Source organism: Cyprinus carpio, unplaced genomic scaffold (assembly GCF_018340385.1).
Source record: "Cyprinus carpio isolate SPL01 unplaced genomic scaffold, ASM1834038v1 S000006695, whole genome shotgun sequence".
NCBI lineage: Eukaryota > Metazoa > Chordata > Actinopteri > Cypriniformes > Cyprinidae > Cyprinus > Cyprinus carpio.
The window spans coordinates 398,788-422,755 of NW_024879307.1; the positions used below are offsets into that span (position 1 = coordinate 398,788).

At 37.1% G+C, this 23,968-nt stretch overlaps 1 pseudogene; it reads right to left on the minus strand.

Annotated features, from left to right (window-relative positions):
* LOC109101441 overlaps positions 1–23,968 on the minus strand; it is a 94,513-nt pseudogene that overhangs the window by 52,708 nt on the left and 17,837 nt on the right.

Below are 23,968 nucleotides of genomic sequence, written 5' to 3' on the forward strand. Positions count from 1 at the left end.
AAGTGTTGTACTCCAGCTAGTGTGAAATAGCCCTCTAGGAAAGATGTATGTGCGTGAGCTGCCATAAGCCTGCATCTGTGAGACTTCATGCATGTGTATGCAATCACGCATGTATTTGTGCATTAGCATGTGTGTGTTTATGTATGCAGCAAGCAGTTGGGCTGCCAGACTGAAGCATAGCGAGCCATCTGGCCCAGCTAACACTTCATCCAAAAACCTCAGCTTTGTTTCCATCCTCCAATTCCACACAAGATGTCCCCCACAGCCGTGAATCAGTGACTCTACTCAAAACATACACACACTGCAGCCTATTAACAGGCTGCTCTCTGTCCCACACACACACACTTAAACCCGTTTGCCATGAATCACTCTCTCTTTCTCTCTGAACACACATATACATGCCACCCATGGCAACTGAAGACACAGAAAAACAGCTGATGGTTCTAACGAGAAACTGTTTTCCTCACAAGTGCACAATGCTTTTTTCAATTACATGAAACACTTGTTTGAAAACAAGTTTTAAAAGTAAAGCATCAGATCCAGAAAAAAAAGAACAAAGTTTATTCATATTTTTTTTCTGTCATTGCTGTGACTAGAGGACATAGGTGATCGGGGACATTTGTTTGTTAGGTTTCACATTGTGGAAATGAGGGTCAAGGTCCTCTAAAAGCGCACAAGCATGCATCACTGTCTGAGCCTAGAGCCTCAACCCCGCAGGCTTTCTGAGAGGAAGCGGGAGGCAGAGAGAGCAGTTCAGGCCACACAAAGACGTCCCTCTACACCCACCACACATTCATTTCATATATAAGACCGGCTATTTATCACACAAAGCCCCTGCAAACAGACTCGGAATAACTCCATGCCGAGAACAGTATATAAGTGCCTGGAAAAAGTCTGAAAACAGTTTGTCAATTTCTCCTCAGAGGCAAACACAACAATGGTTGTGCATCCTCCTCTGGATTCAAGCTAGCGCAACACGAAACGTCATCGGGTGGGTTTTTCTGTAGCCCCTGACGTCACGTCTGTCATGCAAAGGCAAAATGCAGCATGTTGTTTATGTAAGACTGAACTTTGGTCTCTTAAACCAGCGGGGTTTAACCTATAACAAAATCTATTTTAGGACTGTAAAAAGTAAATCTGCTGTGGAGTGATATGTATTGAAAATAAAGTTGAATCTGAATTTCTTTTTTTTTTTCAACACTAATTCTATGCAGAAAAAATATATAGTGTACTATATACAATATAAATTAAGTATTTTAATAAAATGCTAAAAGCAAAGTAAATATTTTCAAGATAATTCAGTAAGATAATAATATAAAACAATAATATAAGTATTTAATTTTATAAACAATATGTTATATTCATTCTATCATGTTTTTCAAACAGTAAAAATTGGCCTTTTATAATAATAATAAAACATTATTTAATTTTTTTTCAGACAGTAAAAAATTCTGCTATAATAATAATAATAATAATGATGAGAAATTTAAAACACCTTGTCTTAGACTATGATCAGTCTTGTCTCAGGTGGGTCTGGTTCAGTTATGCTCAGATTTAGTGAAAACTCAGAGAGCGTGAAACCAATATCAAATCAGTTCAAATTCAATCAGAAAAACTTTTCTATTTCGTTGTTGGTGTGGTAGTACTGTGTTTTGCCTATGCGGGACTTTGGTTTAATTAAAAGCATAATAATAATAATAATAATAATAATAACACTATTTTTTCAAATATCCTCACTTTTCATCACCAAGTTGCAACAAAAATGTCTTTAATATTGTGGTATATAGTAGCTTTGAATGCTTTTTCTTTGCTACAGATTTCACATTTCCAATGTAGATGAGTAGATTTAATCACTAGGATCTTTAGGCCCTCAAAGCTTGTGTGTGTAAATATTTGCAAATGAGTAGCATTAAGCCTTTACGTGGCCTGGCACAGAGCGTCAATTCACGCGCTATCTGACATCATCAGAGTCTCCAAACAGCTACTGATTACAGGAAATATCTAATATAGGAGATTTGTGTCACTTTGTTGCATGTCTTATACTTTGGGGAAGTGTTCCTGGCATGTAAACACACCCTATTCTGTAATTAACAGGAAAAATACGCACACAAGCAGAAAGAATGGCTGAGACCTCCCTCTCTCTCGTGCAAATTTATTTAGGAATCTGCTGAAGCTTAACTCTAGAAAACACACACACAGCAACAGGCAACGCTACAGCTCAGAGTTACCAACCAGTCCCAGCCCAGCACTTTTCTGAACAAAGCTCTCCTTAAGGAAGGCCACGGAGTGCATGAAACATGCATGGCACGGTGTACCGAGGCGTGTGTGAAGCTTTCATTAGGCCCTGATGCTGCTTTTAATGCATATTTTATATTGCACAAACTGCTCCTCAAATCTCGTTTGAGAGCCGCCAGTGCCGCCTTGAACTGACAGCCTCATCTGAGGCATGTAAACAATGCATTGTAAATACATGAAAACACATTTCCCTCTTTGTTACCATCACGCTAGCGTGTCAGCGCAGTGTGTGTACACATTAAGCCTGTGTATGTGATTCGCTTTTGTTCTGCGCTTCAGCTGTTGAGGTAAACAGTTGGATGGAAGGATAAAGAGCGAGAGAGAGAGAGTCTTTTACTGCATTGTCTTCATCAGATCTGTCACAAGCTCATGCATTGATCACAGATATGGCCTGTCAGTCTGACACCCGCTCCATCTCCCCTCACCCGCTCCAACCATTCCCACAGGCAAACCGGAAAAGCGCATATGCGTTTTTTGAGCGTGTGAGCACAAGACGAGTGTTGAATATGTCCATTTTCATGTGCTTAACGTGAACCGTTTCTTGATTTTGACGCAAAGTTGATCCATGCAGCTCTAGCCCAAGTTGTTTGATTGTCTCTTATAGCTGTGTGTATGTACAGAAGCTAACTGTGTTGGTCAGGCAACTGGACTTTACCGCCTTGCTAAGTGCTAAAGAGAAGTGTGTGTTGAACAGCTCTATAAACCTGCTCATCAGCCCTCCCGGCACGACACTGCCAAAGCTTGCACATGCTGAGTGGAGAGGCGCTCTGTAGCCTCTCTGTAAAGAGTTATGGGGCTTTGATGGGAAATCTTAAACACATTGCGAGCACTCCTCAGCATATGTAGGCTGACTGCTCACCGCAGAGTGGTTTTTTGGACCGGGTTTTCTGAAAGGCGTTTAAAGACCAGCTAACACTCAGTCATAAACCTAAGCTGTGTTTCATGCTGACATGAATGAGAAAAACTTGGCACAGTCAAATGACAACGAGAGCAGAGAAGTCTAAAGAGAAGCCAGACATAAAGCCAGTTTGTCCTTAACAGTTTGTCTAAATAAAGTTAAAAAAAAAAGTGTGTTCAACATTAGCAAAATTTTGTGGATCCTTTGTTTATTGTCAATAGTTTACTGATGTCACTTTCATACCAAACAGCTTTCTGTTGGTCACTGCGGTGAAACAATTTGACCAACATGAACATGCTATGAAATCTGCTTTTTTTTTTTTTTTTACCCTCAAAAAACTGATTAAGTTGATTCCTATTGGAATTACTGAATTCGCACTCAAGAATTTGTTGAACAACAGTAAATATATCTTGCACCTTGCAAAAAGGTATTGTATATGTACATTTGAGAAAGGGATTCTGGGAAATGTAGTGAAACAGTCTTTTGTTGCTGAAAGACCTGAGCAGTACCCCAAAACATGGTATTCATATATATGCTTTTTGGACATACCATGTTAATATCAAGTACATACACTGTACCTTTAGGGGCTTGTAACTGATAACACTTAAAAAGATAACTTTGTAACTCAGTGTAACAATATGTACCCTTAAGGTACTACTATGAACAGTTTTAGGGGTAAAACTGTACAGTTGTTTTCTTCATCAGTACTGCCACACTGACAAGCTTTTGCACCCCTAAAGGTGTCAATTTTGCACATTTTTTGCAAATACCAAGTTTATTTCAAAGTACCATGCTTTACTATCTGATACTAGCTAGCATGTTGACTCGGCTGCCAAACTTTCTTTCACACACTATCTCTCTTTCTCGCTCACTCAGTGGCACCACATCATTAACAGGTACGGCAGGGCCGTTTGCCACAGAAATAGCCAGTAAATCAGTCAGTTATATATGTGCACGTGGGAGACAACCCTGGGGAGATAAACGGCTATTTATTGAGACACTCAGTGAAAGGCTGAGCCAAGGCCAGTTCCCCTGGCCACTGTATTTACCTCAGGGGGTGTCAGAGAACAGTCTCTCTACCTCAGCACAACGCTCATGCCTTTCACCCACACACATAAATCTGTCCCCCGCTACACGCTGGCCAAACCGCTGAGCAGAGCGAGGGCAAGAACTAGCATCAGTAACAGCACCTAGCTTCTCACACATAAACATTCATGCAAAGGAAATTATAAACCACAAACAAATCACACAAGTGGCAAGTGTAACATCCAGGGATTTTGTAGTAGGAATTTCTGAATAGAAATAAATGATTTTGGTCATGACAAAAGTGAAAATGTAATATTTGCTTTTTTTTTAAAAAATATATAAAAATTAAAAAATAATGAAAGAAAAATGTATTATTGAAAGGAAATATAGATAATTGTAAAATTAATATTAAAAATTCTTACAAAATTCTTACATTAATTTATCGTTGTTTTGAAAAAAAATATACAAACTATAATAAATTAAAGAACACATTCTGCAAAAGACTAAATGTTATATACTTTTAGACAAAACAAGCACCAAATTAAAATAAATAACTTTGAGATAAGTTTTAGTTTTTCTCTCACTCTCCACTTATCAATTAGCACACATACCAATTGCTATAATAATTACTGTAAATAGTGTTCATCGTATGTTTGATTACATCTTTATTTGATTTTTCCCTACATTTCTGCCATATGTACATTAACTGACAGTCACCACTGATAAGCTACTACTAAATATATTGTAGAAACTTAATTTTTTTGTAAAGTTGCTTTGCTACGATTTGTATTGTGAAAAGCACTATACAAACAAACTTGAATTGAATTGAATTGAACACACACACATAATGAAGCAAAACAGTAGCAACAGGGTGGAATATTAGGTTAAATGTGCTGGCATGTTTAAATCACATGATGTACTAGGCTGTCTGTCACACCGCCTGTTAATTACCTCATATCTATACACACTTCATCCTACCCGGGGTCACACACACACATACATACATTTTACTTGTCATACAAAATGACTATTAAGAAAACAGCTCATAAGAAATACAATTATTTTACATATTAATCAACATAACTTTGCATATTTATTTGAGTTTAAAAATAAACTTTGAACAAATTTATTGTCACACTTGAATTGCAACTATTTACGTTGTTGAATACACATCCCTAAAGTGTCTTCAAAACAACATTTATAGACAGAGATCATGAGAGAGGAAGCGAGGGGGCGAGTGGGAAAAAGAGAATGAGAGAGGGGGAGAGGCTGTTTCTGTTTTAGGGGGAAAAGGAAGAGCACCACATATGAGATTGTGAGGTCACTCTCGCTGCCCTGTGTTTTCTCATATAAGTTTTTCTCCATGGTTCAAGCTCACACAACCTGCACAGTTAATACAACAAGCTATAACCATCTTCATACATGTTTGTTCATAACACACATCTGTTCCCACAACACATTTGAATATGCACAGATAGATCCATAGTCGCTGCATGAGAGTCAGGCGCACATACACTCAAAGTATGCTGTTTAAACATTGAAAGGCACCGCTGGATAATCCCCTGTGACAGACAATGAATACAACTGAAAGTCTCTTTCTTTCTGTCTCTCTTTAGCTATCAATCTCACCGTCACACGTATGCACATAAATACATGCATACGCTCAGTCATCTTAAATGATGTCCCAGAGAGAGTATGTCATTTTTAAAAACTAACCGATCCTCGTGCCCCTGAGGCATGCTAGAGTGTGTAACCCCAAACTCACCAGGGTGCACGGCACACATGCACACGTTCACTCTCGCTGCAAATCACACACAGACTTTCACCAGATGATTCACTCATGAACTGTGGGGAATTTGAAATAACGTCTTACCTGTTTGGTCATGGAGTCAATCAGTCGTACATAAAAGTCCTGTTCTGTTCTGATGCCTGTAGAGGAGAGAAGATAAGTCCTCTTTGACTTACAATAAAATGCAGGACATACACACAAACATGGATCAGAAATGAATCTGGCAGGTATATATTTATCATTCACAATGGCATGGCTTTAATACAACATAGAATCTTCAAATGTCTAGACAATCCAACCCAACATAGACTCCAGACGGTGTTAAAGGATTGTGGAAAAAATGGCTTTGGATGAAACTTAAACTTAAATAGACTCCCACACATAAACTAAAACAAAAATAGCTTTTAGAAAGAAAAAGCATATAAGAAAAAAATAAAATGTGCAGCTTATAAAATAGTGAAATAGACATATTCAAAAATAACAATTACAGATAGCTATATATGTTTAAAACGCCAAAATAAAAAGGTTTAGGAACGTGAGAGCCTGGCGCAAACAAATTTTCTAACGCCTGGGTGTCATTTACCACATTAGCAGACAGAAAAGAGTGTACTTTCATTATGGCCAGGCCATTAGCTTCCATCAAAAATGAAGTGCATATTTCTGGAAAACGCGTAACCGGAAAAAGTGCACTAATGGGGATCGTTTTATGCTTCATTAATGTTTATAGTTAAAACACTACGAATTTGCTGCGCATTTTAATCTCTTTTGTTTGAACAATTATACGAATTGTTATAACAGTTTATTATTATTATTATTATTATTATTATTATTAAAAGTATCATTAATGCAGAACATTATATTTATTTTAATCAGTTTGATCTAGCTACATAATGAATTATTTATTTCTTTGTCACCCCTCCTTGTCGTTCTATCAGTCTTGCTGTATTTTTATTTTATTCAGATTGTCGCGCTGAAGTAAATCCCTAATGTGTTTATGCAAAGTTCAATGAGTCTTAGATGATGCCTTCCTTCTTACCGTTGCTGTAAAGAAGCTGCAATCTGTAATGGATCCCATTGTTTGTCTTTTCTCCGGCAGTTTCCTGCAAAAATTAAATTCGATGGTTAGCAAGAAAAACCTATTTGACTATTTCTGACGAGCCCCGTGAGTCAGAACCGGCTATTCCACGCTATTCCCCTGCGGACCAGGAGGCCGGGGAAAAAAGAAAAAAAAAAAAAAAAAACTGCAAACGCGCATTAGCCAGTCGAGAAAAAAAAGGTACAAAATATAGTCATTTTCACTGAGTATAACGGGTTAAAAAAAAAAAAAAAAAAAAACACTCATGTTTTTAAAGAAAAAAAGAAAAAGTTTTGTGTATTGTACAGTGTGATTTCACCATTCAGTAACAATGTTCCTGGGGTATAGACGTGTACAAAGTGTCTAAATATACAGTAGCCTACGCATTAATAGCCATCTTTTAATGAAATCAGCAGACACTTCGCTCAGATTAATTTACAAATGCTTACAAAAAATGCATTTGCCTAGAATATGAATATGGTTAATATCATTGCTTCACAATAATAAAAAAATAAAAGTTTTTTTAATAGCATCTTGAAAGGAAATATTAACTTTATGACATTAGGTTATCACTGTAGCATTTCTGCAAACTATACAGATGTGTTAGTAAATGCAGAAAACTGAAGGGAAAAATATGAAACTAAATAAAATACTTAAATGAAGGTTTAAGAGATTCATGACAGAACAGTAATTTAATGCAAAAAAAAAAAAATAAGTATAGGCAAGTAAGCTTTAAATTTTAGGATAATATCAATGGCATTTTATCTATTAGTCTATAATAATTATCATAATTGACAAGCCATTTTCATTCAAATTTGCAAAACCAATATGCAAAAGAGAACGTTTCACTTGCCTTTTCTTTTTCAACAAATCCAACAAAAGTGGTTCTTTCAATTTCCACGGGTTGTCCTTGTCTGTCGTATAGCGCTAAAACGAAGTGGAAGAAGTTGGATTTGCGAAGATTTGAAGGAGGCTGCTTCTCAAAGTGTGCTCGAGCAAGACCCACTCCACTATGGACACACAGGACAGACAGAGACAGGATGAAAGATTTATATATGTATATTTAAAAAATAAATAAATAAAAACAATAGCCTATCTTTGTGATTATTTAATTACAATTAGCCTACCTAACAAGGTTAAAAATATTTTTTTAGTTTTCAAATTACAGTGCAAACAATTTACTTTTGACAGTTTAATAGTTTAAATATATAGCCTATAAATGATAGGCTAGTCTTTAAAAAAACAGAAATTAAAACTATGTAAACGGTTTAATTTTTTGTATTCTCTTAAGTAGCATTTTATAACAATAATATATGTAATTGTTGTTAATCAAAAATAAATAATATAAATATAACTCAATCTAACTACTATGTTCAGCTGCTTGTGGCAAATTACAGGTCTGGATTGTCTTTTAAATTCAGTATTTAATATTTAAAGCTACAGAATCAATGCAAAAATAAATAAATAAGGAAATGTCTATTTTAACATTAGAAATAATATTGTTAGAAAGAAAAAAAAAAAACGTTTTAATGTTTTAATGACAACTCAAGCATTCTGTCTGTTGGTGCCAAAAGCACGCCGAAGAGGATGCTATGAACTTATCGCAGCAATATATCAATCTCTTTGTCACCTGTTTATTAATAAGCAGATAGCGCGCACTGATTAGGATGATGTAGGCTACAAGAGCGTTTTGTGTCGTCCCAGGATGATAAGCGCACAATATTCCGTCTAGTCGTTCCCGTAGCGCTCTGAAGACCGCCGTGCCGGCTTACCTCTGAGCGGCTGTGTTGCAATCCAACACCCCCGGCACCCTGCATCCATGTCCGGACAGCGTTCATCCCGGCACCGATGGGCTCTTCTTTCATACTACTCCCGCTCCTTTGAATGCTGTCTTGAATCCCGAACATGAAAAAAAGACTCCTGTCACCGTCTCAGTCGGTGCTTGCTTCTTTTGATCGCTCCTTTATAAAAAGACAGTGAGAAGTGTATGGGTGAGCAGGTTGTCACCGCGTTTGTCCTCTATTAGCGCTTCCTCTCTGAAACAGAAAATAGAGCGACGTGCCAAAAGACAACGCGAGGTGTCAACATCCAGGTTTGGGAACACACGCAACAATAAACAAACAAACAAACAAAAACTGCAAGATTAGACTGGAGGTCCCTTTGGTCTACCGTCTAAAAAAAAAAAAAAAAAAAAAATAAAAGTCTAATGTCACTTTAAGAAACAATAGGATCAAGAACAGTCTTCACTGAGGGTTAGATCAAATGTCATCATCCAGAGACTTTTTTCTCTTTATTTTCTCCTCCTTTTCTTTCCTTTCTTATCTTTTCACACAAAGAGTAGTCTCTGATCAAATCACATGAGATGAGCAATATGAAATCAAACCAGGAGAGGTGTGACCCTTGTGGAGACAGCTCCCTCGCTATTCTCCGTGTTGAAGACGGGAGTGATTTGTGTCCTTTCCCAAAGGAATCCGATTTGACTGTCTCTGGGACTAAACACAACAAAAAGGGCAAAAAACCCCAAAGGGAGGAGGAAGAGGAGAAGGGAGTGACTGCGCACGCGGGGCCACCCCCCAAACATAAGTAAAGCAGAACTACCATTAGCTGTCCACCCAACCACGAAGCCCGTCGCCGCCTAATTAGATATCACAGCCTGCCCTGCCCACTTAGAGAGGGGTGTTTAGAGAGAAAACTAGAAAGAAGTCATGTGCGCGTTAAATGTCACGCGAGTCAACTGCCTGCCGGAGCGCGGGATTTGAAGCAAAGTTGAAGTGGTTCACATGGACCCTGAGTATATTGTTTTAAAACGCGACAGGTTATTTTTTTTTTTTTTTTTTTTTTTTTTTTTTTTTGAGAAAAGTTATTATAATAAAGTGATAAATGACAGTCTTTTTTTTTTTTTTTTTATTGAAATATCGATAATGGTCCTGACACAAAGTGCTCAAGCAGCCTACTGTTGCTATGGGTACCTGCTAGGGGCAAACGCTATTCTGTTTTTGAGCATAGTTGTTAACTCTTACAAACTTTGGTAAGTAGGCAACTTTTGTTCTTTACTGAAACAACCCCAAGCAGGCGCGGGTCATAGAATACTTGTTTCTTATTTAAAACACGAGAGTTCTTTATTAAATGTAGGTAGGCTAGAGACCTTAGCTCATGTGGTGTGTTTTTTGAATAATTTGGGTGTGTTGATATTTGATGTGACATTAGTCCTTAAAAGATTTTATTAAAAAATACCATTAGAAAACATTGCAATACAAAGCTTCGTCGCTTTTATTTTCACATACATTCAAATTATTAAGAGGCCTACACTGTAGGCTTATTTAAAACAAAAAAGGCATTGCTGGATAAAGAAAGTCATTGTACAGATATTATAATCCATAAAACCATCTGTTCTGGCAAACGAGAGTAAATGCATCAAACAAAAATGGATATTTCAGACTCAAACAGTTTAACAGCTGCTTTGTCAGATTCGATATAAAACGAGAAGAGTAGCTAAATGCTGGGAGCGCAAACCATTTTACAGCAGTTTGTGTTTTTTATTTTTCAAACAACAGCAGTTCTGTTTTAGATTTAGAATGCAACTTAGACCTAAATGAAATCCTCCACAGCGGACAGAGGAAGTAAAAGAGAGTCCCGTCCAATCCAGTGCTGGTCAGGCAGAGAGAAATTCTGCTCCCCCTGGGTCCCTCTATATTTATGTTCCCACACAGCAGTTTTAAGTGGCAGAAACTACACAAGGAGTCTCAGTGGAAACGGTGTATTTTCAAGTGTACAAATAAGAAACAGACCCATTTTTTAGCCTATTAAAACGCGTTTTGTGCATCACTGAGGCTAAATATATATAGGTGATCTACAGCTTCAACTGCGTATGTGCGTGGGAAAAAATAAATAAATAATAATAATAATAATAAAAATAATAAAATAAATAAATCATGTGCCCGTATTTATGATAATCACATAAAAATGTCAAATTAACCTTTATATAATATAACTAGGCTAATCCTATTGATGACAGCGACAAGTTCTATTTGATTTGTAAAACAGATGTTCACATCACGCTGTCGTTGATGAGTAGCCTACTAACCATACAACTTAATTAAATAACCATGAAATAAATCATAATGTAGAACAAAGTTCTTGTCACATAGGATAGACTAATTCCGCTCAGTTTTCAGTAGGTATTTGTCAGTTCAAAACGATCAGGGCGCATGTTCACAACTATTTTAATTATTTATAGGTCTAGCTATATATCTATATACAATAGTCTATACTTAACATTGTCGAGTATTGTTAGTAGAATACAGTCAAGTCCTTCACAAGGTGTAGGCTATAGCCTATATATTTTTTTATGCGTCGGATGCAGTCACGAACTGCGCGAGGGAAAAAACTTGATACTAACTAGGCACCCGGTCCGACCGTCCCGTAGCCCTAATGCAATTGTTGCACCGGTTATTTTTTGTTTAGGAGAGATGATATACAAAAAATGCGTATATTAGAACCAGTAGAACCGAATGTAGTTCGCCAGTTTACTTTGCCCATCAGACCCAGGTTGACTTCTATCGAGACTGCAATGCAGTCATCATTTTGTAGGGGCCTGATAAGCATAAGAGAACGACTACTTCGTGGTGTGTGTCCGTTCTGAATCCTTAGAGGTTCCCTCCCTTGAGCTTTTTAATGTGTCATGGAAGACGACGTCGGTGTGGTCCTATGGCAACTGGATACAAGCTTATGTTCACCAATGGAGACATTTCATTAATTGTACATACACTTTTATGAACGATTTCATTTGGTAGATTTGTCCAACAGGGCACACTGAAAAAGACCCCCACCAGAGAAAAGCGGCATGATGAAGTGTTTTGGGCTCCTCTAGAAGAAATCGGGACACAGGCGACGGGAGCGCCACCAATCATTGTCCAATCGTAGTATGAGGCCCGCCGCAAAGGTGGATACCTAGATAGGCGTTTTAACGACATAAGTACACACCCAGTCTTAGAAACACCGAAGAGTGAACCAAAATGTAGAGGTACACGGCACGAGGTGTAGAAGACCACCCATTAGCTTTAAAAACTTAGAATAGTAGGAACGGTTAAAAAAATAATAATAACCATAATTATAAAGTGAACGGAAACAAAATAATAGCGACTTTAGCTGTATTTGACCCAAAACATATTGTATAGAGCGGACTGATGTCTAAATTGCTGGCTAAAGCAAAACTAGCTAACTTGATGCCTGAATTTGGGTGACTATGTATACGGGTACCATTTTGTGTAGAAACCATATGAAAGTCGTAAAAATTACTATTTAATGCTACTCAAGCCAGCCATAATGGAGTAGACCATAATTTTGAATAGCAAATACCTAATAGGATCAGATGCTAACTATATGTCTCGAGTCAGTTAACTACAGTCTAGTTGTTGCCCCCTGAGGGTGTAATTGCCCCTCCACAGAACAGCGAGGTGACCGTTGATAAAAACAAGAAGAAAAAAAAAAATGACGATCATTTCTGAATTTTTGTATGGCGATGCATGTCATTCTCATTTTCTAACACAATACTCCATATGGCCTTCATTCTCATATCATATAACTGGAGACTGTTTACAAAACAACACAAGCTTCACCACCCACATTCTACCCCGTAACCGGGAACTATTTGGCCTAAACAGTGTCCTTACTAAAAAATCAGAATTAAAATGTGATAGTAGACCTACTTTTGATTATAGTGTAACATTACAAAGAAAAGCCCTCATATCAATATATAGGATTGGAAAGAGAAATAAAATAAACTTATAAACAAATATTTATAAGTTTAAACAAATAAACTTTGCTGTGGACCCCTTGATATTAACCTGGGCTGTTCTGCTTGAAGGGCCTTTACAACACATCAAGTCCGAGAGACACACAAACGGAAATGATTGCTACTACTGGAGGAGACAGTCTAGAAACTCACACGTGGAGGGGGACTTCATGTGAAGGACAATCATCATTTATATTCGATGGTTCCGTGAGGAAAGAACAGGTCCAAAATATTAGGATTATCCTGGTACTTTCTCAACAAATGCCCAAGTGGTGCTGTGTTCTTCAGGTTGCACATGTATTGTTCTCTATCTCTTTTTTATAACAGAACGGTCAGGGAGTTCAAAGGTTAACTTTGCTCAGAAGGATGGACGCAGATGGATTGAAGGGTTCGTCCTATTTGATTTGTAATGTTGCAGCCATTGTCTCTTCCCCCGGCTCATCGTATGTTAAGCAAACGTTAAAGCTGTACCATCCAGGAAAAGTTGAAGAACAGCGTCACCATATGCTACCCGTGAGCAACTCGCACTGCTGCTCAATAATCGCGGTGGAAGAGTGCGGTTATGTCACTTCTTCCCACCCTTTTGTTGCCATTTCGCGAATCCCATCCAGTCAGCAGTAACGTTAAATATAGTGTTAATGACCTGATGATTTACCTGCTACAACGTTATCGGGGCACTGGGATCTTCTCCGAAAATCGTGAAAAGTACAGTGAATTAACCTGTCTGTATTAAGGAGCGCACAAAGACCGGAATAAGGGTAACGGAGATACGAGAAAGTAGATCTTAACTGACAGACCTCTGGATAACGAGATAGCGGATTTGGGAAAAGTTAAGGATCCGAGTCAGGCAAATAATGTTGTGCCATCTCCTGTCCGTGTCTCTTCATCAGAAGTATCGGGAGAACATGGTTTAGAAGCAAAAGGAAAAAGTTGATGAGTTTAATGCTTCAGCAGTTTGAAAAGTACGTCAGCCCTCACAGTGTAGGTCCTGTTACGCTTCCTCAACAAGGTGGCTTTAAGAAGGCCCTGTAGGTCTTTAATTCAGATTGCATTCAGAAAGGCTTCATAAAAAGGCTGGGAACTCCTGACAAAAAGGGGGGACAGGTTTTACTTCAAGTAGTTTTAAATGTAAATGACAGTCAGACATATGTTAACAAGTTTTATGAATCCACTATATAAAACTCAACGAAGAAGATTTCAAATTGATACGGAACTTAAAGGCATCAACCATTTATAATGTAACACTATGGAATACATGGACTATTCATTTTGACAATTTGCTAACACTGACTTTTACACTTAAAAACAATGATTTAATAATTAGTATAATAAAGCTAGTGATAATATGATATCTAACTTGTTTTCTATATAAGAAATAAATTAAAAAGATAGTAAATTAGGGAAGGATCAATTTTTTTTTTTTTTAGAATGCCATCATACCTCTGAAAGACCACTGTAGGGTCTTTTATACGAGGAAATGGGGCATATTACTTTGGAAAAAGAAGACCAAAGACAATAGGGTTTGAAACTGTTAGGAGTGGATTATGAGGACATGCAGGCGGGCAAGGGGCATGATTCTGCAAGGGCAGAGTGTGTACGGCAAGGGTTCAGCGTGCCGGAATACAACAAAGGGAGCCGTCACAGAAAAGACATGTCCAACAAAGGGATTGATTGCGGTGAGGAAAAGATAACTATTAAAAAAGCACGGAAGGGAGAAAAAGGTCAGAATGGGCGGTGAGTCAGAGTGTTATAGCTAGACACGAGTTTTTCATTAGATTCTCCATGACTAAAAACGCAGAAATATATCTTAAGGTTTAAAAATAACACTCTGTAGGGGCTCTATGAAAACAAAGTACATGTTTCGCAAATTATAATAATTTCAACAAGTCATCAGAACCCCAGTATGCATTTAACAATACGTAATATAATCACTGAAACATTGTGGGGCATATTGCATGATTCGCTAAAGCCATTAAATTAAAAACTGGATCGAGATATAATAATATTGAATCTCCTAATTGTCCATAAGTGTTTGTTATCCACAAGTCTCAAAAATGCAATATTTGAATACAACTAAGTTATTTCTGTCCCCACAATACTGCCAATGGATAACTGTCTGAGCCACTAAGAGGGCTTCATTAACTACTCAGTAGATACATTGGCGGATGAAAGCTACTACAAATGCCCTGTCTACTTTTGGATTGGTTTCAAAAAAAATTCTCTTTATAAACAAGTAATTATTTCGCATTGTAAATGGATACAGTTCGTATATATTTTTCAAATATGATGTATAACTTGGACTTCATTAGGGGCAACTTTGTATTACACGACAGTATTTAGCCAATCTCTAACTGATGTCAACACTAGAGTGTAGGTACTCACTAAGATTTGCTTTTAGCGTAAGGAAAATTCTTAATTAAAAAACAAAAATCTATGTGGTTTAGATAAAGTAACATTTTTGCAGTGTAATATGAAATTCTACTCTAAGAAAACCCAAACACACATTCATTTACAACAATTATATAAATTAGACGTATGTGAAACAGAACCTAACGGCATTCGCAAAGTGTGCTCATGGAGTATTCGAGAATAGTTCTCATGTAGTCACAATGCGCGTAAATGCCTATCAGTCGGATGAGCATGACACTGACTCTCCTATTGGTCATTGTGTTTATCCACAGCCGAAGGCATCATCTTATACTGCCAAGGAAGCTTCGGCGACTAGAGGCGTAGAGTGGGATTACGCCTGAGGAAAGAGTCGCTGACCCTCAGTAACTGCTTTCGTGTGTACTTTTGCATGACAAAACTCCTTTACAATATTTTGTACATGCGGTTAGAGCTGGTTTGACTATATACTTTAATTCAATGCTCAGTCAACAGTATGTAACTCCGCAGCGAAGACTTTTGGAGCCGATGCTTTGATGTAGACATCATGCAATGCAGTGGCCATACGAGGGTAATATATTTTCTCCTCAAGAAAACAAAATAGGAACACAAATAGACGGGCTAATGCTATTGATACTGACGGACTTGGGTAGTGAGATTACTGTGCTATAGTGCCTACGATCTGAACGCACCTGGTGGATGGGAAGGGTCGGTGATCACATTCATATTGGGATTTCGATGAAAATTGTATTTTTCGTAATAAAAGGTTAGGAGGAAGGAGCTGGATGGGTTAGTAGATCCAGCATGGCCCGGTGAAATAATTCAGGAACCCTCATATGAGTTCTGCCTCTGGAGTTATAGTTGACTGGGTCATGGGGGAGCATGGGGACGAATCCAAGATACAAGGATTGTATGTGTCTAGGAGCATTCCGTATGTCTGTACGTAACAGTCCCCAGAGAGGGCGAGAGTATCCAATCAGACCCTCTGCTTGTAAGAAAAACTGTCTTTTGGGCAGCAGGGTGTGGATTCGGTTGCGACCTGGCTCTGGAAAGGACCCCCAGGGTTGGGAGGGGAGGGGGGGGGGGGGGGGGAAGTGGGGGGGGACCCAAAAGCAGGCAGTAGTGTGCACGGGTCGTCTATTTCAGCCCAGCCTAAGGTTGACGCTGAAGCGGAAGTGGGGCCGTTTGCTGTGAACTGGTGGGTTTGAATCTGAATCTGGATTCGTTGAAGGGTCCAGATCACTGCTGGCTGTATTTGGGCTCGTTTGTGGCGGGGGCCGTGTCCTGTGTTGAAGAGCCAGACCTTTTGTGATGAGGCTTTTAGCTTGTTGTGGCCAAAAGAGGGGCAGCCGTCGAACTGCACATACAACCACTTCTTCAAGCAGCCGGCATGGAAGAGGTGAGCTGCAGTCCCGGGGTGATCACTAGAAGCTGAACGTCATGTCCTAGATTCAGACACACAGAAGGTTAATGTTATGTATACGAAATAATACAATGATAAGTATTTGTATGTGTGATTGCTAGTATTAATAGCACATAGAGGTACAGTGTTTCAAATGTTTTGTTAAAATAAATAGAAAAAAAACTAAAATTGAATTTAGGCAACAGAACACTGTAATTGTTCAATATGAACAAATTGGTATACTCATGTTGTGTACCCCAGATAGTTTATTATTATTATTAATAATAATAAATTATTGTTATCATTATCATAATCATTTTAACAATGGCAAATTATTATATTATTAGTATAATTAATAAGAATATAATAGAATAATAATGATAATAACATTACAAATGAATAAAAATATTATTCAGTAATATTAATTAGTATTATTATTATTTATTATTCTTATGATTGATGTTAATACCGGAGGGTTGAGTAATAATAACCAGGTTAAAAATAATAAGAATAAATTCTTCATGGTTTCTATATCTTACGCTTACTTGTTATTATTCGTTATTAATTATACTAAATACTATATTAATTTGCCGCATTTATTAGAATACTATAAGACATTCTTACTTATTTATTATTATTATTATTATTATAGTATTATGTCAAAATCTATTTCATCAGTAGTTGAAGTAGTAAAGATAGTATTAATCATCACTGAGAAACAATATTAGCATCATCATCATTACAATGACAGTAAATGTAATTTACATGTAAAAAATAAGGTAAATAAATCCATTCACAAATCAATTTTCAATATCAGTCCAATATATTATCCAATTTATTAACTAATATATTAATAAGTTATAAAAATCAGAATATCGCTCCTGATAACTGATATAGTACCAGTTCCCCTAATGATAAGCAGTTGTAAATGGTTGCCCAGGGGGTTCATATGTTAATGTTCTAAGTGTGTTATGAATGTGGTTGTTAGTTGGTTGCTTACTGACCAAAGTCAAAGTAAGTCTACAATATTGTCTGAAAAAAAAAAAAAATCTTAAATCCAATCCCTTGTACAATTCTTTCCTCAGCAAGCCACGCAATATTAGATATGTCCATGTATATAATACAAATGGTGTGGCACAAATTATGCGCATACATTTAATACTTAGAAGATATGAACAATAGTGATGCACCCTAACTGAACCCACCATCAATCTACCACAGAAATACACCAGAAGACACGTGCTACAAAATGTACCTACTGGACATCCATCACAACACACAAATCCTCACATCACCACTCACACACACCTGGTAGCATAGGAACAGATGTCATTGTGCTGCTGGAGTTGTTGGTGAGAAGCTGTAGGCAGGTTCTTGATCTTGTTGACAGCATCTCGCGGAGCAGGAAACTCTGCCAGCCCAGCTGGGCCCTCAGCCACACGTTATAGTAAGAATGATGAGTACATGGTAGAGCCCATCACGGTCCACTCCCCGAACAGTCTCCGACACGCCATAAAAATGCGACCACGCATAGCGCAACCAGGAACTCCAGCAGCCTGTAGGTGCCATTTACCCAGTAGATGACATCATCCATGTTCTCCACTGGAGCTTTGCGGAGCTCCTCCACCATGAAGAGCACGTAGATCAGAAGTGTGCCCCAGCACCTGGGAGCGAAAGATTTTAAACCAGTGGGACGTGGGATGAATTGAACTGTAATAGTTTTTTTAGAGCCAGTGAGTAGAGAACAGGGTGGCAGATGGCAGATAAAATACTGATTAAATACAATGTAAGAATTAGTACCAACACTTATTTCACATTTACTCAACAGTACTCAAAAAATTATTTATTAATAATTTTTATTAATAACAAGTTGGAATTCTGACTATCTTACAATTAATTAAAATCTTAATATTAAATATGACTATATTATAATTAAATATTAAATTAAATATTTAAATATTATTATGTTATTATATTTTATAAATTATTGGTATCACTTTAACATTAACTTTCAATTTGTAACAGTAGTTTAACTACTTTAGGTAACATAAACTTTAACATAAAATACATCTAAAGCATTTAATAATTTTATTTTCAACATTTACTTGTAAATTTAGTTAAATCAAAAGTTGTGTATCTGTTATAATTATTTAATGGAACTGAGCTGACATGAACTAACAGTGAATGGTTATATTGTAGATAACTGTAACTAAGATAAAAGTGAGGTATGGTGAAGATTAATAACCCCGTGGATCTTACTGTAAAGTGTTACCAAATTATTATTAGATTTTTTCCCCCACAAACAGGATGCAAAGATTCCCTTTAAGCAGAGTTTTCATTTCTCCTTTCTTTCAAGAAAAAGCCATATTTAAATTTCCGTGAAATACAGGAATATTTTTGAGCAAATTACAGTAGGGGCTCACAGAACAAGTTTCAACACAGACCAGATGGGTCAACAAGTGGTTAAGAGAAACAAAAACATCATCAAAGAAACAGGAAGGTTCTTTTTTATAAGGAATATGTGACCCTGGGACCACAAAACCAGTCTTAAGTCGCTGGGTATATTTTAGCAATAGCCAAAATAAAAACATTGAATGGGTCAAAATTATCGATTTTCCTTTCATGCCAAAATCATTAGGATATTAAGGTAAAGATCATGTTCCATTAGATAGTTTGTGTACATTGGTTTACAGTTTTGTCTAGTTCAGAGCTGATGCTGTGTGTTTTTGTGGGATTTTCTACCTGTAGTGAGGTCAGAAATGCTGGAGGAGATGATGATCAGCAGCCAGAAGTCCATGTGAAGAACTGACAGATCATGTATGACATGTAGGCAGGAACACCAGCAGGACAAGCACAGGCTAACTGCACGAAAGTGCTTCCATACTAAACTCCTGTTAGCAATAACGATTCAGAAAATATCAGAACCTAAATTACATTGTTCACTTGTATAATAGCATAAAGAATACGTCTTTAACAGTCACGCTTATGTACTTGTCTCTGGAGGCTCCCAGCGCCAGCACTATGGGATCAGCAATTTCCAGCATAGACTGCAAGATGGAGGCCCACTACAATGAAGAGGATGATGCTGAGGAGGAAGGCTCTGTGTATGACCTGTAGCTCAATCAGTCCAGTCTGAACAGCGAGGATCAGAAGAGTGATTCCCTTCTGTCATCCCCCTGAGAGAGAGAGATTTCTGTGGTCATGATTATGTGATAAAAAATGTGCCATAATGAATCAAGTATGGACTTCATGCCAAAACTGTTCAAGACAGGTTCAAAACTTGAATTTACAGGTCAAACCTGCCAGGACAATAAACGATACAACTTTTACTTAATTTAACTTTTTTATATATACAATATATTTTTTTGTGTTGCATAAGAAAAAAACTCTTTGAGTGACATGAGGTGAGTATATGATACCTGTGCACGGTGTTGTCATTCTGAAAGCTCTGTAGCCCTGCAGGTAGAGACTTGCAAAGAGTGCAGCACTCCCAAAGCAACGAACGACACTGTGAACAACACAGCCCAGTAGAGAGTACGGAGTACAACAGCACTCTGCAATACTGGAAAACATTTAGAAATGAAGCTGCTGTGCACCTTCATGAGACCAAAGTCAATCAAACATTTACTAACAGTTCATCAAATATTTTACTGAAAAAAAAGACCAGTGACACTCCATTTTTCTATTACACTCTTTAGTAAAATGCTCAGGAATGACAAGCAGAGCAACCTGAACTTCAGCTCACCTTGTGAGAAAAAGAAGGAAGAGCTAGCCTCTCTCTATGATTCTAGATGTGGGCTGGTCTCGTGTGCTGAGGTATGTGTAGATTTGAGGAAGAGACAAAGAAACATGAACAACACGGGCAGAATCAACTGATTCCACAGAGACATACCGAGAGCCAGCAACCCATAAACCTCCACCACCTAACAGATATAACAGAGAAAGGCTTTTTTAATACTCTCTAGTCCTGTATTGTGTGTACTCTTTAGCCTCTACTGTTCTTACCTGTGCTAGCTCCCTGGTACGCTTGTCTTGGCAAGATTAAATGGCACCAGCAGGTTTGAGGCCACAAAAAAGTAGATGACTTCCAGGCCTGTGAAAATCATGGCAAAGCGATTAACGAAAACGATGGTCTCCAAAGGAACCAGGCACAGCCTGGCCACCAGAGGGAGCAAGTGCGCTGAGAACAGAGCAAATGCGCTTGGCTGCATCACACAGGAGCACAAGGTACACACCACCAGCTGGCCTATTCACACACATACCCACAGAGAAATTAAACAAAACATCTTATTCATAATAGAATTAAAATTACATAGAAATGTTAGCAAAAATAAGATTACTATTGATACCAAACTGCAATATGATACTGTAAAGCAAAGCACAAGACCTGAATCTAAGCCGAGTGCTCCCTACTGTACTCATTGACATTAATGAATGCATCTGTTCTGACTGGAGTTAATTAGGCCCTACAGAATTCAGAGTAAAGACTGAAGGACCCAGCAGCACTCAAGAACTCAATGCGCACACTAGTGAAATAGCAAGAAGTACACCAAAGGGTGAATCTCACCAACAGGTGCTAGGGTTGTATTTCACCACAAAAAGGAAAGAAAGAAAGAAAGAAAGAAAGAAAGAAAGAAAGAAAGAAAGAAAGAAAGAAAGATAAGAAAGGAAGGAAGGAAGGAAGGAAGGTTAGGTTTTTAATTAAGGAAATTTATTAATAATAGTAGTAATAATAATAATAATAATAATAATAATAATAATAATAACAATAACAATAACAATAAATCTCATTCTCATTACTGTAATGCTAGTAAGAAAATCCTTCTGTCTGTACACATTCTCTTCTAATAAAAAAATCTGAAAAATGTCATTCAGTACAGCAAGTATTACGAATAATCTATACAGGATTATACTTGTACAATCCTTGTATATGCTACATTACACAATTAATAATTTTTTTGTTTTACTTGAAAGTAGGGTAACAATTGTAAAAGTTTGGGACACAAATGTTGTTGCAGACAAATGTATTACATTTTAATTTTTACATTAAAACTTTTAGTTTTGACAAAAAAAAAACAAATTAAATTTGCCCAGAGACAAAATGTTGGTTAATACACACACACACACACATCACACACACACACACAGGCCACCCACACACACACACACATATATATATATATATATAAGATATATATTATTATATGACTTTCGCTGTTTTTTTTTTACAACTGATTTCAACACAACAAAAGCTGATTAGCATGTAAATTTTCTCTTTCCACAATTTTCACTATAACTAAAGACGGATAAATGAAGACGTAATATATACTCTTCTAAAGACCTTTTTAAAATATACATCGTCTTTTCTGTTATGCAATAAAAATTAAATAATAATAAATAAAATAACAATAAATAAATAAATAAATAAATAAATAAATAAAAGAAAAAACTACCATCAATAAAGCTATAGCCAGTATGATCTGCACATCAAAACTCTGGATGACAAGCAAAAATACTAAGGTTTTTTTTTTTTTTTTAGGCCAAACTAAACAAAAAAAATGTTTAATAAATGCTGTAACATAAATATTTTTCTTTGTTAATGCTAGTTATTGCATTAACCAAAAGTAACTAATGGGACCTTTTTGTGAAGTGTTCCTTTCCTAATGCAAACATAATAGGATCTAGGCATGTGTTCTGGACAGTTGACATTTACACCCCTAACATATAATTGTCCAGCAAAACACAGAAAGGGGAAGAATGAATAGATATACAGTAGTTGATGAGAAAGCAAGAAAGTTAGAGGAAGGAACAGACTTAAAATGCAGTGAAAGAAAAAGTGAGAGAGTAAGGGAAAGTATGACATATTACAAACAAGGGGAAGGGCAGACCATATTTGAAAGAGAGAAAAAATAAATAAAGCAAGTGAGCAGGAGAGGTTTTGACATTAAGCTGGCAAATGATTGTACTTATAGCAAAAGTGATGAGAGGGAAAAATACGAAAGCTGCATATTTCTGGCTTTGTACAGTGTGTTTGAGGGCAGGCGGCTTATGAGACGGGAACAAGAGTGGGAAATGCCTTGACCTTTGACATCACATGCCAAGACATGCAAAACTACCCAACTCTTCCCAGAATGACACTACATGAGCACATGTTCAGACTGAATAAGAGCTGTAATGAGTCAGTATGGGACTCGCACGTGACAGAAACGTGATTCAGAACGTTAATTTTAAGTCAACTTTTTTCTTATGCTTGATAATGACTAATTATTATATATTGTTATACTTATTAAAATGATTAATATAGTATATTTATTAATGTTAACTAATTAACTAATATTACTGTATTACTAATATTAATAAGTTATGCTAATTAATAAGAAAACTAATAAATAACTTTCGTAATGTATCGCCCAGCCTTAATGCACTAATTCATCTGTGCACATTGTTCTAAGGAAAACTTTTTCTCACTAAACATCCTGTTTCACTCAGAAATCCTTTATCTCAAGAAGTAAAAATGGTTTGTGAACAGCATTCAATTGACTTTAAAAGCGTGATCCTTTGAAGACTTACAGATGAGCGCAGTAGTGAAGCGGTTGATGGACAGAGGCTCCAGGTACAGCGGGCCCTCATAGCCTGACTCCAGTTCACTTCGCACATAGTCCCTGAAAAAGAGAACAGAGACCTTATTCTAACCTCTCACAGTGTGACATTCTCCCCGAGGATCTATACTTACTAGCCCGAGTCAGACAGCGCAGAGCAGTGGACCCATCAGTCCATCTGTTTTTATCAGACTAGAATTCCTGAGAGAACAATCCCTTATATAACTCTTTGCTGAGTCCCACTGAGCACAAAAACAACTACCACTGACATTCAGAAGTATAAATTATCCTTTAACCTTAGCTAAGGGGTTTTTAATAAGGGGTCCGCAACCCCTAGGGGCTCTGCAGCGCTCCTGCAAGGGCTCCAGCAATTATTTTTGATCTAATTCTAATTTTTGTGAGGGACAAAAGGTCCCAAACTTGCATAATTTTTTTTTTTTTTTGTGGAACACAGAGGTAGAATTTCTAAATAATGCGCTGGTCGCTCTTTTTTTTACACAATTATAATGAATGAAACTGAAGCTTTCAAGCTTTTAAAAAAATGCAAAAGTATCATTAAAGCAGCATAAAAGGTGTTCTATGAAAGATGTTCACTTATAAAGCTCTACAAAAGCTTTTGGTGAAAAATTTGATTATTGAAATGGCTTTGCACATAACATCATAATTTTTTCTGGGGGAGATACATGACGCTGACATGTTGTTTGG